The sequence below is a fragment of the Bemisia tabaci genome, chromosome 4, assembly GCF_918797505.1.
Source record: "Bemisia tabaci chromosome 4, PGI_BMITA_v3".
In the NCBI taxonomy this organism is placed as follows: domain Eukaryota; kingdom Metazoa; phylum Arthropoda; class Insecta; order Hemiptera; family Aleyrodidae; genus Bemisia; species Bemisia tabaci.
The window spans coordinates 43,280,194-43,293,802 of record NC_092796.1 but is presented as its reverse complement, the minus strand read 5'-3'; the positions used below and the strand labels follow the sequence as shown (position 1 = coordinate 43,293,802).

Genomic DNA, 13,609 nt, shown 5'->3' with positions numbered 1-13,609 from the left:
GGCCTCGTCCACACGTGCGCGGTGAGGAGCGAAGTAGTTCCCCGAACTGGGGAATTCGAGAAACAACTTATAGCTAAGTTAAAATAAGTTCCTGGAACAAGATTGTCCGAAATTCCGCGAACCGCGCTCGTGTGGACAAGCGAGCAGTCGCCGCCAGGGGCCAGAAAGTAATAACGAAAACTTCAGATGCAGTTTTCGAAACACGATTTTTCTATAAGGGCCCTTTTGTCGGAAAGCTCCTCGATTTTCTCCTGACTAGGAGGTCATTTTCCTGAGTGAAGCCTTGCCCGGCTTCCACGACACCCTCCCGCGGCTTTCCTCAGTTTATCCGATCTGTGTCCACCCTGAAATGAAGTATTTTCTTCACGGCAAGTAGCACTGAAAAAAAAAAACTCCGGCCGTGGAAGCCGTACTTACGGGCTGGTGCAGATATATCGTTCGCGTTCCGGGCGTTGCACGTTTGCTACGGCGCCAGCACCCAGAACTTTCGGCCTCTGAGCCCGGAAGAAACGGGATGTCTACGTAACCGGTACCTTTTTTTTTTTGATGCGGATGCGAATGTCGTGAGCTCATGACTAGAGTACCCATATGGAGAGAATACGGACAAAGGAATCGAAATATGGAGCTTTTACGGCCTAAAAAGGCAGGAAACCTTCTAACGACGAAATACACTAGAAAAATGTTGTTGCCAATATTCAGATTCCAGTATCAACTAAGGAGGCCAAGACTGTACACAGAGTTGTAAAAATGTTATTTCTTCATGGTTATCTAAAAAATCTCTCAAAATAGCATATAGTTTTCGCTTCCATCCAAAAAATCGTTTATTTTAAAGGAAAATAATTGTGTAAATTTAAATACTGCACGTATGATGAGTATTTTTAAAAGGAAAGAAGAAGTTGCATGATTTTGAAAACACTGTAATCGCGCTGGCTTCTTTTAGCAGAATGCGATTCGATGGAGATGTTGCATGTGTGAGGAATTTGCGATTTGACTGTTGATTCTTATGTAAAAGTTCGCGAGAAACACGATGGTGCCACTAGTTTTCTCTGAAATCAACTCCTAAGCTCAAAAAAAGCTCTCAAGTTGAGGCCAAAATGGAGGGGATATCCCACGCTACCCTCGAGTCCACCTCTACATCAAGACAAACTCTCTATGCGAAGATAGGGAGCAAATACATTAGCAGTGATGCCGTGTTTTCAGTCTTAGAGTCCCCAAATAAAATTGCAGCCCTGCTGTCAATGTATATGCTCCCTATCTTTGCATGGAGAGTTTGTCTTGATGTAGAGGTGGACTCTCAGCTGATAGCGTGGAATATCCCCTTCAATTGGCCTCAACTTGAGAGCTTTTTTTGTGCTTGGGAGTTGATTTCAGAGGAAACCAGTGGCACCATCGTGTTTCTTCAACTTTTACAAAAGAATCAATGGTCAAACCGCAAATTCCTCACACATGCAACATCTCCATTCTGGATAGTTAGAGCTCAAGGGTTGGCTGCACTTTTAGTTCGCAGAGTTCATATCGGGAGGAGCAGAGTGGCGATGCAGGAGTGCAGGACCGAGGACCCGCGAGACACCCACGACCCACGGCGGCGCGGCACGGGCACAGTCGAGAGCCGGGGACCGGGGCCGGCCCGCGCCCCTTTCGGACCACGACGGAGACGGCGGCGGCGGTCTGGCAGCGTGCCGCCATTTCCTGTCGCGCATGCCAGAATTCCCGCTCACCGCATCCAGGAAAGGGGATGGGTTGTTTGGACCAGACGCGTGTGTAAATGACGAAATCCACCGTTGGTCACAATTTAAATTAAACGAGGATCAACTGGACTACATTTTCCAATTAAGAACTACAATGTACACAATTTCAAATTAAAAAGAGACGACTCATACTATGATCATTGGAAAAACTATCAAATTCTGGGGATGGGTTGTTTGGACCAGACGCGTGTGTAAATGACGAAATCCACCGTTGGTCACGATTTAAATTAAACGAGCATCAACTGGACTACATTTTCCAATTAGGAACTACAACGTACACAATTTCAAATTAAAAAGAAACGACTTATACTATGATCATTGCAAAAAGTATCAAATTCTGACAGTGCCAGCCATTAATGTACTGAGCTATCTGAAAGTACTAAAAAAATGTAGGAACAATGAAGAGGAGATGCACGAAATAGTTACGACACCAGAAAGAGTAAACCACTTAGTTGGTTAAGTAGTTGATGCTCCTTTACGAGTAAAAGGAGTTCAGAAGATTCTAAACGATGCAGCAGGACATTTTGAGCGGGGCAAGAACGCCTCAGAAATCAAAGGTGCGCCAGTTTTAAAGGCGTGGCAGGGCCATAGTAAGGGGGTGGCCACATGGGCCGCGGCCCGTGGCGGCAAATCTACGGGGGCGGCAAATTTTGCAATTTTTTTAAATGTAGGTATAAAAAAAATTCGGATTAAGAAAAAAAATTACAAACGAGAAAAGGCGACAGAATCTCTAATTTTCTGAGTGTATAGTAATTTCTACTTTTGTCGTCTTTCAGTGATACAAGAGACAGTACCTTTAATTCGTCGAGTCAAGAGAGAAACCAAACACGGAATTTGGCCTGAAACGGCGCGATTTGAGAGAGAAATAATGACGAGGACTTGAGAGGAAAAGGAGAAGCCCTCGGCGCGGCGATCGGCATGTAACACATAATAGCGCCTACAAGACTGCACGCATCGCATCAAACACAGTGCGGTCATTGCGGACAGCGTGAAACGGATAGCGCCTACAAGAATGCATGAATACCTCACGCATTGCGGCAAACACAGTATGCGAGGCGCGGCGGCGGAAGTTAAAATCATGAATCCACATTTATGTTTGTCCTTTCATAATTTTGTCGTTCATTTCTTATGAATGGAAGGCCTTGACCACACAGAGATAGGTTTACGAAACTTAACTTTCGCGCAAAGTTCCGTGAACCTTTGCTAGTAGTGTTGACAGGGCTTTCCCAAAAAATGTGTTCAACACCAGTATAAACGCGTCTTATGCGCCCCTCCCCCGCTGGCACGTTCATTTGATGGTTTTCATTGATGTTTCAAAACGAATGAGAAGGGGGCGGCAAAATACTAGCGGCCCCTGGGCGGTAAGTAGGTAAATTCGGCCCTGAGGCGTGGTGCCTTTACAAGGTGTAAGGGCAACTAACAGCCCTTCTTTAAAGCGCGAGATCCTGATTTATGGCATGCTGTAATGTATAGATTAAAAACTAATTAATGGAATCTTTTGTACACTTTCGCGAAATTCCATCTCGGAGAAAGGAACTTCCTGCGAAATTTACAAACGATGATGCGAACACTACCAAAGTCGCCGATTCTAAATGAGCCCCAGGTGAGAATAGGTTTAACCTGAGTATTTCAACAGGTTTCAGCATTCATCTCGTATTCTCTAATTGATCCTTCCAGCACACATCAACAGTGAAACTGAAAGAATACGTGCCTCCTTGCGCAACGCTCCAGACTTTGTCGTAATTTTATTCTGTATGGGAAAGTACTCAACGTCAATCCTTGAAAACTTTTCTGATTTTTCTTCTAGGCGTTACTTAAGGATGTTCTGAAAAAACTTCAAGTTATGTGCTTGTAGGTGTGATCAAATCAAATGAAACCGGAGAATTTAAAACACCAAAAAACGAAAGTCACGTTCTTGCAGTTCCAATGTCGACGTTGCTCTGATCGTCGACGTATAGGTACTTAGTTCACGCGACCTACTTTTTCGATGATTTTAGTAAATTGTTCGCAGAGTGCAATGCCGATTTCGACCGGTGCAAAAAGGTGAGAATATTGCAAAAGAGGAGACATTTCAAAGCTCTGGACCGACATCATGGATACTCTGGGAGCAAACTCTACGAAGTGGCGATGATTTACTAAATCACCGTGAAGCTATATTGACGCGGAGGAAATTAAAAAAAGAAGGGAAAAAAGCGTAATTTCCTCGAACTAAGAGCTTTTTTTCGAGGTATTGACGCCGAAAGAAAGTCTTGAATCTGTAATTATTCGCGCTACGCAACCTGTTTAAAGTGAATTAATCGCTAAAGTATGTTAAAGAAGTATCTAGAACTGGCTCGTATATTTCGAAGATAAAAAAAGAACAAAGCTGTTGAAGGTGATTTGATGGACATCGATGCTGGAAAAATACCGGACGTTACTTCATAAAAGGCTATAGTGAGTACTTACGATGATGCATCACTCAGATCGCTTAGATGCATTACTTAAGGTGCATCTTAGTATCTCACTGCATCTACCTCAGCTGCACACTGACTCTCCCCCCTTCAGTCTTGTACTGTATCAGTATAATACTGATATTCATTACAGCTCTTTCAGACTAGGTACTTGAAAATTTTGAACTTTTCGGCCTTACTTTATCTGCAAGATAGAGTGGACTACCACTATTTCTACCACCTCGTTACTATCACTTACGAGTGGTTGCAGTTTGGGAGCTGGAATTCACGATTCGGAGTTCGTTTTTCGTCGTGCAGACTGAAGACCAGCACATCGACAACGGTGCAATTGCAAACACGAATCTCGTTCGCAGTGCATCAAAGTCTCTGCTCCCACTTCAGTTTATCAAAGGAGAACAAACCCACTGTATCGCTTGAAATTTTCACGGAAAATTTTCCACACTAAGGAAATACACTTGGAAAGTTCGCAAGAAATGCCGTTGAATGCTTTACCATTTGGAAAATACGACAAAATAGAAAGTCTTCAGCGTCGCAAACCGTGATGCGCACTGTTGCAGTTTCAACACAGCATGCACTTCGACGATGAAACTACTAAACCAAATATCTCGTTTGCGGTGTTTTAAAATCTCTGCCCTTGTGATAATTTTTATGAGGAGAACAGATGAAATTAATTCTTTGAAAGTTTTCATGGAATTCTCTTCACCCCCGGAGGGATAGTCGCATAAGTGTTTAAAATTGACGTCAAGTGACTTTCCAGTTTAAAAATGAAGCATGACAGGAAGTCTGCAACATTGCAAACCAAGACTGCGGTGCTAGGAAAAAAACGCCGTATGAACATTCGAGAGTTGCCAAATTTCCTCCGACAAAATGTCTATTTTTAGAAAAGTTATCAATATTTTTCCTTGAAACTTTTACACTTTTAAATCATATTACGAATAAAACTCTGTGAAAAATCGAAAGAAAAATGTTTGTAAACATTCCCAAAAATTCGTGTTTTATCGAAGGAAATTTGGCAACGCATAAGGCTCATACGGCGTTTTTGCTTAGCACATCCGAAGATACGTCGTTTGGGAGTTTCAGCGTCGACTTGAATTTCTATAGGAACTTCTCGAATCCTTCCGCCTCTATTGTACAGCCTGCATGATTGTACTTACTACTTGTTCGTGTTTTCCATCTAGAAAAAGTAGGTACTCACAAATGAGCTGAAATTTTTTGCAATAATTTGGATAACGGAATATCACGAATGAAGGGATTGAATGACACTTCAGCGTATATATTTGAAGTTGGAAAACCACTTGGACATGGAAACTTCCGATACAAATAAAGTTTTTAAACTTACACAAATGGAGCGAAAAAAATTGATACATTACTTACTTAAGTACGCGGTCAGTTTTTACTTAACCAAGTGTAAACCGCAAGACAAATTTTCCTCGAAGAAATTTTTTTTTTTAATAGTTGTCCCTGATAGAGGTCCTTCCTGAATGAATAGGAGTCAAACTCTTCCAGGAGAATTAAGTGCCGCATACTTACGGGATATTTCCCGTGGCTCTCAATGAATAGACGAATACCGTGAATATCTGCGTGAATGTGTATTTATGAATCAGTTTCCCGGAATATTGCATTTCGGTCCGAAATTCCCGGGAATGGAAAAATTCCAATTTCAATCCCTACGAAATTATGCGTAATATCCTCCCCGATTTTGAGTTAGGGATTTTGTTTTCGCGACTTACTTAAACAGCAACATAGATGGAGATAATTCACTCAATCGTCAAAAATACCTCATTCAGAAAGGCGCTTGCGGCCTTAGATAATAATGTTTGACAACAGAAAGTTCTCGGCGCCCCCTTAGTTTAAAATTTATTACGGGAGTATTGACCATAATTTCATCAAAGCGGATGCGACCCCTCAGTTGTGGTGATAAGATAACACCAGAGAACACTTTCAGATTCCCTCTGTCTACGAACGTTCGACGGCGAACCGATATTTTTGAATTCTAATTCGCTTTATTTTTCCTACACTTAGTTTGTAACCATCAACACAACTTAGGTGGATATACTTAAACTTACACTAACAAAATTCAAAATGTCGCTCATCATGCTTGTTCTCAACTTACTTAAGCCGGGAAAATCACTTACTTAAATCATGATTAATGACGACCTCCGTTTATTGTGCACTGGAAAAAAAAAAACACATTAGATCTAGAGTCCAGACTCTTAAACAATGACAAGAAAAATTACTCTGGATTCAATCAGATTTTTGCTTAAATCAAAAGGAAATCCGCTCAAATTAAGAGGCTTGGTTCTTGATTTTAGCAAAAATACGATTGAATCAAGAGTATTTTTTCTTGTCAATGTTTTTAAGCGCCTGGACTCTAGATCCAATGTGTTTTGTTTTTTTTTTCCAGTGTGAATATTTAGGGTCCTCGTTCCTAACATTCACTTTAATGTGTAGAGTAGCACAAGCTGGGGAGAGCAAAAGACAAAAAGCACTGGACAAAAGTCACATCAACCTGTAGGCGTAGTTGGCCCATCGGTTTGAACTTAAATTAGGTACAGTTGAATGGTGCCATTTGTCCAAAACTTTCTTTCCTCAGCTCTTTGTGAAGCCTCTCAATCCAGAACCTTTAAAATCTAGCGCACAAAATCGACAGTGTAGTAACTCATCCATAATTTTTAAGCCACATCTCACTTCTACCCTCTGCAGCTTCAGTCAGTATGCAGCCACACATCACACAATTAAAAATACCTAGAGATACCTAGATTCCTCATACTTCTGCATTTTCTTGATAGTTGGAAGTAAAATTGAGAGACTCCATCAAGTGTAGGTATGTCCATGTGTTCGCCAGTCAGTTTAAGAAATTAGACACAGTAAGGTAGACTGCTACGTGCACTACTTTAGGCATACTAAATTAACTACCACATCATGTTTTTAGAGCTTTCAACCTTTCCTAGACAAGGAATCGCATCCACTTGCCGGTGCTAGGTCATTTTTCCTAAAAATTTTTTTCCTACATCAGGTTTTCATATTACTTTTTTCCTACGCGTTTTTTGTCCTATTACAGTAAGTCCTACGAGTGAGATGTCCAACTGGCTTTTTTCCTAAGGGTGTTTGTCCTAATCCAATAATAATTGAAACGTTAACAGGAGTAGAGTAGAGGGAAATTTTTCAGAGAGAGTAAAGCTTTCTCAACGAGCCGAATATAAATGCGTGAACAGGAGGCATCACAAGCAGAGCCTTCTATACCCTCAATATAAGGAGGAGGATGAAGCTGCACTACTTACGGGCATGCGGCCACAACTTTAACTTGTGAGGTACCTATGTTGTTTTTTTACTTTCTCGATCCCCTAGTTTTAAAATTGAATGTAGGACAAATGCTGCAAGGAAAAAAGCCAGTAGGACATCTCACTCGTAGGAGTAACTGTGATGGAACAAAAAACTAGTAGGAAAAAAGTATTAGGAAAACTTGCAGTAGGAAAAAATGTTTTAGGAAAAATGACTTGCCACCCACTTGCCTCATCCCGAATGTCAGTAATGGAAAATACCCAAGCTGAGAGAGGTTAGATCAGGCTTGCATGTGCGATAATCTGACACTGATCAAAATGACTGGTTTCGTGAAGTGTGAGTGTTTAATTTACTTGGTCATATTTCAGTCTGATGTGTATCAAGCACTTCCAACCCAACTAATACTTCAAGCAACCAATATCAAAATCATGTGAAACTAAGAGCAGACTGATGCACGAATGAAAGACTTCATGATGCAGTCTGATTCATTGTCAGTCTTATAACTCACCGGTGAGCTAGAGAGCAGGTGAAAATAGAAGAGGATTGCAAATGGAAGTGACAACTGACCGATCCCACACCAGAACTACGAAAACAAATACCTATAAAATTTGACATTGGCTCGATAATATTCCTGAATTTAGAGCTGAAATCTGATTATACGACAATCGGTAAAAGTAAATGCTTTCGACATGAGTCTTCGCGTGGAGGCAGACCTTCTTGGTGTTTCTTACTTACTTACATACTTGCTTAACAAACCAAGTACCTAAACGCATTTTGACAAACATCCAAAATTCTAGGATTGCTCAACAGTAAATTAAAAGAACTTATGTGAAGAGCCATCCACTCCTTATTCTAAATACTGAATTTCCTCGGGTAGATACAGGAGGCTTCGAAATAATGAGGCGAATAAGCAGAGAGATAGAAAATCCTTCGTGGGAGACACGAACTATGGTTTAGGAGTGCTAATGTGCAGATGAGATTATTAAATCTTGAGACTTACATCTGGTAATGCAAACTGGGCTTGAATATTCCTTCTTGGCACAAAAACACAACCACTTGAGAGTAACTGAAGAATGTAATCCAAACGAACAAATCCAGTCGGTTAGAACAATCAGCAACACACTATATTTCCAAGGGCCCGAACACAACCAAAACGCATCGAAAAACACCGATACTCGAACAAACGAAAAGGTACGTCGATTATGCGGGAAGTGAAAACACTATTTCGTTAAAACCGCAAGCGAATTGCACAAAAGATAGGTTAAAAGGTGATCAAATGCTGTTGCACTAGGGTAAGAACTCACGAGTTCCGCACGTTGCGCTCGCGACGCACTCCGAAGCAAACTGACGGCGTCGGCAAATGGTGGTGGCGATAGAGTTCAGAGAATCGGGCCCTCTTTACAGCGTCGCCAGATCGCACCGAAATACGCGCATATTCATCACGGTGGAATGTGCGCGGTCTCGTTTGAAAGGCAACTCTGTCGCGACTCCGATGCGCCGGAAAGTGGCGGTGCGGGTCAACGGAGGAGAGGCAAAACGACCGGGAGTCGAGCACGACTCACACACTCTCAAAACGCACTCACACCGACGCAGACCGACGGGCGGGTGTGTTGTGAGGCGCTTCAGTGCCTGTCGGATTGCGCCGTGGTTGATAGTTAAAAGCGTTTAGGCGGAGTTTTCAGCCAAGTTCCCGCCCAACGATCCACCTCCCGCAACTCCACCATCTCATCGCGTACCGAGGCTTTAGTCGGTGCTCGGTGCTAGACGGCTCATGACTGATTAGGTATGCTTCATGATTTGCGAAAATCAGCCGCTGAAATTAAATTTTGAGCGCTGAAGCCTGAAGCAGGGAATACGCTTGCCGCGCGGCGATAGGCTACGAAAAGCTAGCCTCACGCCGCAAAGGGAAGCTCGAACTATTTTTCTAGGACTAAATTTCGTCGTTTCCCGCACGAAGGAACGTAAGTTCATTCCAAGGTTGCAAAATTGTCTCACAAAACTCAATTTCTTACAAAAATCTACCGGGGCAATTTTTATCCGAGATAGTTCTGATTTTTTTACACTGGAAAAAAAACACATTGGATCTAGAGTCCAGACCCTTGAAAACACTGACAAGGAAAAATTCTCTTTATTCAGTCGGATTTTTGCTTGAATCAAAACGAAATACGCTTAAATTAAGAGGTTTGGTTCTCGATTTAAGCTAGATTCTGATTGATTCAAGAGTACTTTTTCTTGTCGGTGTTTCTAAGAGTCTGAGCTCTAGATCTAATGTGTTTTTTTCCCCCAGTGCATGAGATCAGAAGCAAAATCAGTGAAATTTTCACATCAAAAAAATGGAAGTTGTTGATTTAACAATTTTGGGCTTAAAAAAGCGTCCGACATGTCTCAAGGCGCATATTACGTTAAACAAATGCTGATATAATTACCCCCACTTTCCACTATTGTAAAATGTATATTTGTAACACGCCGGACATATTTTTTAACAATTTAATCGGTAAATCAGCAATTCATTTTCTCGTGCAGTTAGGGATCCCAAAAATTTTCCTACTAGAAACGCAATTTGCGAAGGGACTCGGCAACATTGAAATCTAGTTACATTCTTTCGTGAGGGGGGCGACGCGACGATTTCAGTGGCGGTGCGTGGGCACAATATTTTAAAAAAATGATGAAATTTCAACTTTTTTTTTTTTTTCTTGGAGGACGACAATACTTCCTCTCTACCCTAGGGGAGCGAGAAAGGAAAAATTGGGCTTGGTACGACTAGATGCGGGGGCCCGAATAAAAGTGAGTCAGCCTGACGTCAGGTTATGTAAACTACCCTGGGTCGGGCTGATTCAGGCTGACATCAGCAGGGTCGGACTGGCTCGCTTCTGAGGGCGTAAACCCTTGGCTGGTTAAAGGGGCGTAATGTGATATATCCTGATGGGGCATCCCCTTCGTGGAGAGGGGTTCAGAAAATTTTGGCAAAGCAGCACAAGTTTACGCTATTTTCAGGTTCAAAGTTTATTAATCGTACAGAGTAAAAATTTTAAAATTGAACGTATTGAAGTGACCGACAGACTTCTGAAATTAAAGAAAACAAAAAAGAATTAAAGCTACTAGACGCACCCAAGCAACATTATTTCCATAAGAACCGTGTTAGTGCTGCGATTTGCACGAGCTTAAGACATGGGTCTAAAAATCCATCCTAAAAAAGAATCAGGCAAGAACCTGAAAAAAAAAAAAAGAAAGAACGAGTATCAACACAGTCGGAGACAGTAAAGACGTATTCGGGCCTCTTTTTAACTTTTCTCCCGAATCTGAGCGACACCTCATTGGCAGCATATCGCAGAACATTGAGAACTCACGCTTCGCGTCATCGCGCCTTCAATTTTTCAGATGCAGCACGGACGTCCATCAAGTACGAATAGTTGTATCTCTGCGCCGTCGTTTACGCGCATCCTTTCCCTCGCTTTATTTCCATATTTTGTTTGTTTGCGTTTGTCTTATTCGTAGTGGTGCTTCAAGCACTACTTGAATGACACAGCCAAAGGTAGGAGAGATGTGTTTGGGCCTCTTTTTAACTTTTCTCCCTAATCTGAGCGACACCTCATTGGCAGCATATAGCAGAACATTGAGAACTCACGCTGCGCGTCAGCGCGCCTTCAATTTTTCAGATGCAGCACGGACGTCCATCAAGTACGAATAGTTGTATCTCTGCGCCGTCGTTAACGCGCATCCTTTCCCTCGCTTTAATTCCATGTTGTGTTTGTTTCCGTTTGTATTATTTGTAATGTTGCTTTAAATTAGAGTAGAGCATTGCGAGTTTTACGACTCACGCCATCGCGTTTTACATTTTTCATATGCGATGTGGACAATTGGACATCCATCTTGCGAGAATAGTTGTATCGTGTCTACACTTTATTAGATGTCACTTACTTTTGAATTTCTAAATAAATTAAGGTTAAGTTTGCCCGAGATATGCTATGATATGTGCAAATCAATAGTCATTTTGAAAAGGAAGAAATATGTTGAAAGGTCTCTCAAGAGGTCTATAAAGTGTGCGTATCTCTAATAATCGAACCGGCTATTGCTTCTGCAGGAGTTACACATAGAGAATGAAGGAGGGGGACGATAAAGCGTTTGTATGTCAACAAAAAGGTGATAATTTCACAGAAAAGTGTTTACGATTCAGAAAGTAGTTCTTGGACCTCTGTTCACCACTATGCGTAAAAGCACCTCTCTTCACTCCTAACTCTCTCTTCTTCCGTTCATTTAAGAAATTTTCCGCATACATTCTCGGTCGTAATTTTTTTTTCTCTTCTTATTTTGCTATCTGTCAGAAGGGCGCGTTTTTAGCGCGCCAAGGGGGCGTATCTGCCAATGGCAGATTGGCCTTATGGCCAGTCCGAGCCTGGACATCAGTTGAAATCAGTCTGACTCAGGGTGGTTTATGAAACTTATCCTGGCGTCAGGCTGATTCACTTTTACCAGGGAGGGTGGGGGAAATGTCCTACAAGATCAATGAGAAAGTTCAGGGGGCTTGGTAGGAAATGTTTGGAATTTAAGAGCATCTTAAAACGCATTACAAGGCGCAAACGCTGATTTTTATTGGACATATAGCTTGACTTTTTCGTTCTTTCTCTCCTCTAACATAAACTACATAACGACGGTGAAACTACCAAACCACGTATCTCGTTTGCGGTGTTTAAAAATCTACGCTCACATTTTATTTTTTTAAAGTAGACCAAATCAATATCATTCCTTGAAATTTTCACGGAATTTTCTCCGCACAAAGAGGAAAAATCACAGAAATTTTCAAGACTGGATGTTAAGTAGTTTTTCATTTAAAAAATAAAGTATGACAGGAAGTCTGCGACGTCGCAAACCGAGATACGTGGTTTGGTAGTTTCACCGTCGATAACTGACTTAGCCCGCTTGAAGAAAGATGCTGAGCAATGAGATCTCATTACACATGCAATGTCAGAATCAGCAAGTATAATTATTTTCCTTTAGGTATACTATGTTCCGAAAAACGATCATTCTATGGCATTGACAAACTTGCTTTTTAAGCCCGCCTAAGCGTTTTCTTAAATCTATAGGTATTCTGGTTTTTATTATCGGACAGATATTGACGTAAGAATGCTGTTTTCTATCACCATCCATACCACCTAAAATGTTCGGGGTCCAACGAAAAAAATCGCCTTTCACCGAAACCAAATCTTATCTGTGCGTTTTGCGTATAGGAAGAAGGGTAAGTACCTATTTACTTTCTAAATTTATGATGATCCTGTTTTTCACAATGAAGGTGGAAGGTGGAAGGTGAGCTTTTGCTATGCATTCCGGGTACGATCGATACATATGTATCAAAAAGCTTCAGGTGAATTATTTTGGGAAAATCTGAATTTCAGTCAGTAGAAAAATCATTGAAGAATGTTCGTGCCGAAAATCATCCTCCAAAATCTTAAAAATAAGTCAAAGGTACTGTCTCCAATTAACCATTAATATCGACGCATTGAAATTGGTTGCAAAATGGAAACAGTACTGATAGCTTTATTTTAAGATTTTGAAGGATGATTCTCAGTACATTCATTCTTCAATGATTTATGCGCAAAAGCTGAAGATCCACCTGAAGTTTTTCGGAAAATTGAAACTGCCTGAGAAGTCCCATTTCTTCGGAAAAACTTTGATTTTTCGGAAAATCCTTACGTGATGGAGAAAAACTGATCGCCTTCTAGGATTCAGTACTAAAAATCAAATTAGTAGCAACTACTGAAATCAACAAACCTGTGGGCCTGAAGACCTGCGAAATAAAAGGTCGGACACGATTGCAAAAACATCGAATGCGAAAGGCATCAGATGCTTCAAGTTTCTAAAACTGTACCTTATTTAAACGCTTGTAACATGACATACGCTCCTGATGGTCTCTATCTGGTTTTGTTGTACACGTTATAAATTGCTCATTCGATCGAACTTTTTTTCAAAGTAATCGAACAAAAGCGGCCCAACTGCTACGAGCAACTAGGTATATTTCCTCGTTGGTAGTTCATATCGCATAATTAGGACATTGAAAGCGAGCCGGTCAAAATGAACTAAGACAGAGACTAATATTGATCGGTTGATGTCATAACACAGACGAATAAAAGTGAT

The 13,609-nt window shown here is 41.3% G+C and overlaps 1 protein-coding gene across 1 annotated transcript in view; it reads right to left on the bottom strand.

The window, feature by feature from the left end:
- Positions 1 to 8,855, bottom strand: part of LOC109037936 (BAH domain and coiled-coil containing protein winged eye) — a 120,183-nt gene extending 111,328 nt beyond the window's left edge. The window contains exon 1 of the mRNA XM_019052803.2: positions 8,481 to 8,855. The gene's annotated coding sequence lies outside the window, so the exon portion shown is untranslated. The remainder of the gene's footprint in view (positions 1 to 8,480) is intronic.
- Positions 8,856 to 13,609: the final 4,754 nt, after the last annotated feature.